Below are 3745 nucleotides of genomic sequence, written 5' to 3'. Positions count from 1 at the left end.
ATACATAAAGAATAAACCAGTAGGTCCTATTCATTTAACCCAAACCCTATTCGTTTGGATGATCGGGGCATCTTTTAGCGACTGAATAGTGAGAACTTAAGTAGTTCTACGGTTATGAGAGGTATGTAGCCGTGAGCTGTGGAAATTAGGTTGAGTCTATAAATATAAATGCTGATTATTCCGTTTTAAAGTGAATGCCATCTGGGTTTCTCTACATGAGCTCTAGGTTGCTCAGGTCAGACAGTGCTGTGAAAAGCTGTCATCCACTGTGAACTTCTCTCTCATCCCAAGCCAAATGGGAACTTTCCCGCTAATGTGTTCACCATAGAGTCTCCTGACTGTAACAGTGGAAATAATGTGCGTGTGGTTTAGTTCGAAGTGTGAGTCCATTTTAAGAGACAAACATCTTTATTGCAGAATGAATCTTCAGTTAAATCAGGACTGTTTAGTAATATTTAACCTTGAATATATAAACAAGGAAAGTATGTTTACAGACATTGAGTTAAAAGAGTGATTGAACCCTCTTGAAGGATTCCTAGCTCGAAATGGTTACTTTCTGGACAGATGGGATTCACAGTGAGCTGCTTTCAGCGTTAAAACGTCAAAATATGAGGCCTGTAGTTGTTTTCAAACCTTCCACCATATGCATTGTGAATAGTTTGTTGTTTTCACCATTTCTGGAGGAATTTTCATGCTGTTATTCAGTAGGATATTTGTGTTCGATGCGTAGCATCTTCAATCAACAGTGTTTTTGAATCAAAATAACACAGTGATTAACATTAATCAAAAGGATACAAAAAGAAACATAAGAAAAAAAGTATATAAAATAGAATATGTTTATTCAAATAAAGTAACTGATTCAACCACCTAGAAGTTGTCCAGTGGTATAACCATACTGATATGAAATCATTTATTTTTCGTGCATTTCCTGGTATTTAAAAAATGTAAATATGATGCGGCCTTAAAATGAAATGTTGTATATTTTTGAACAGTCATTTTTATAATAGTGATTTTTGTACTTTTTCTGGGGTTGTACTATTTATTGTAGAAACTTGAACCACCCTAACCATGTCTCACATCAGTTAAAGTATCAAATGCTTGTGGAGATTTACCGACCCATAGGCATCATCGGTGTACTTTAAGTACTTAACGTTCCTCCTTGTAAGGCAGCATCATGTCTTATGATTTGATTTGATTCGTATAACGTGTTTTTTTTTGTTGTTGTCGGTTATAGCTCGTGAGATTTAGATAAGTTGACTTTTCTGACAAAAGCTTTTGATTTAGTAAAGGATCCAGATCTGTGGCACTAATGTCTGTTATTAACATGAAATTATCAAATTCAAACTATATAATCCTTTGGCTCTGTAAATGTATACTTGATTGTCTATATAGCATTCACATTTTTGACTTTTAAACACGAGAACTTTGCAAATAAATGGTATATCAGTAAAACTAGAGAGGTTTATCATAATGGGTGTTTAATCTTTTCAGGTTTTACTCGTATTTATTTAACATATTTTAGAAAGATAATACATTTGGACACAGAAATGTGTACCATGGAATCTACTTCAGTGTTTATGAATTTATCCATTGCTGAATGTAAAGTTACTCCAAGGGACCGTAAAGTTTGTGTTGGAAAATTTTAAGGCAAGAATATCTCTGTCATGCATTCTTTCTTTATGGGGCAGTGAAAAGTCTAACAGTTCTATGGGGCCCAAAAATATTTTTAGCTTGGCTTAGTCATAATTGAAATGATTATTGAGCTCCTGAACTGTACTGCTCGTGCGAGATTTATGGACATGTCTTTTGGTGTTATAAGTAGTGTCTCATTTGGTATTTGCTGGTAGCAAATCTCACACTGACATAGGCAGACGTTGTGTACGTAAACCATCACTTGTTTATGGGTTTACGCTGATCTCTCGCAGAAAATGTTTCTGGGACCTTCCTCAGTTTTGACTTTCTGTTGGCAGCAACGTTTACCACCGAATGCTCCCTTAATAACACCGGAATTTCAGGGGTCTGCACTATATTTTTCTGTCTCAAATTGAAATGACATTTATTAGCTAATACATTAAAATGGTTTTGATGTTGAAAATAAGCAAAGTGTGCACTTTTTTTTTTTTTTTTTGCCTGAATGGCCTTGTTCACGTTTGAGTTCATCGTCATAAGTCTAACACGTCCATTAAAATCCTGTCCAGACTGGGCTCCTCTGTGGCTGCCAGGCTGGTGGGGATTATAGGGACAAATATTACGAACTAAGATCTTTAACATAACAGACCACTAAAGGAGGACTTTTCATATTTATTCTCAGTGACCGTGGAAATGAGCCGCATTTGACCCCCTCTGCAAATTACAACTCCAGCACTGACAACGTACAATGTTGTTTTTTTTGAAGTGAAAGAAAAAACAAAATGAATTACACATGAAGAAACGGCCAAATTTGGTCCTAATTTCCACCACTTCAGAAAGATTTTAAATAACAAAATCACTCGTTGCCGGAACAGAAACCCTCGAAACTGACCACTTCTTAAACCAGGCTTTCATACAGTGTTTAGAATTATAGTTCCTCTTAAGAGAGATGGTGATTTTTTTCACCCTCACATTCAGGAAAAGTATGGTCATACTTAGCTCATGAGCCCTCTGTTTACCCACAAAGTTCAAAGTTTGGTCAACCTTTGTTGCAATTATGTCGTGCATTTTTTTGCATGTCAGATTTGTTATTCTTTGGGTTGTTTGAGCAGTGTTTCCTTCAATGAGTGGCGTCGCTTGAAAAGCAGGCATCATGGTTTCATAACATAATGCAGTTTTCATGCTTCACGAATGAAGAATGTTAGTACCTCAGAGCACCAAGGCTCTTTACAGTGGTTTAAAAGCACATAACCTTGTTGCGTGCATGCAAGTATGAATACAGTGAGAATTTTATTGACTTCGTAACATTGATTTAACAGCCTGTTACCATACTACTTTTTTAAATCAAGTGATATTGTCTCCCCCTCTCTGTTGCAGTATGGACAGGCACTGAGATCTGTAAAGTGTCTTTGTCAAAAGTTTCTGTAGTTTTTAAACTATTTTACAGAGAAAGAAATTATTCTATTGACCCTTTGCACAAATGTGGTTCCCAGATGTTAAAAGAAATCGAATAACCATCAATACATTCCTTGGAAACATTTTTTTTCTCAATTGAATTAGCATGTTTTCACTGTATTGAAAGCCCTGATGAAAGTAGCCTCTTTTTCCTTTTTCTTTCTTTCTTTCTTTCTTTTTTCAATAAGACATGAAATGAGGCTATTATGAAAAGCTGTGGATAAAAACAGGCATTGCAGTTTAAATTGTACTTTACCAGAACACAGCGTGTTTCTTCTACCTCAGGTATTGAAGCTTGTATCCGTACCAGTGAGGCGGTTTGTTGTCGGACGCAGTAATGCTTCTAAACACAGTTACTTGTTTATCATTTAAAGGCACAGCTTCATAAAAGTTAGTAGAACCAGGGGATCCTGTCGTCAGTTTGCATTTCGAAGTTATTATTTAAATTTATGTACACACTCAAACATAGTGATTTAGAGCATGGTCTGATGAATGACTTACGATAACTGAATACAATCAACATACACCGTGCAAATTATCAGTGTTATGTGTGACAACTATTAGTGTAGTGCCAGTTGTCAGAGTATTTAGCTGTGTTTATTTTCAGTGTGCTATTCAAGAATGCTACAGGCTTTAGATTGAACGAATTAGATTAATATTC

The sequence above is a fragment of the Chanos chanos genome, chromosome 11 (genome assembly GCF_902362185.1).
Source record: "Chanos chanos chromosome 11, fChaCha1.1, whole genome shotgun sequence".
NCBI lineage: Eukaryota > Metazoa > Chordata > Actinopteri > Gonorynchiformes > Chanidae > Chanos > Chanos chanos.
This window is presented reverse-complemented; position numbering follows the sequence as displayed.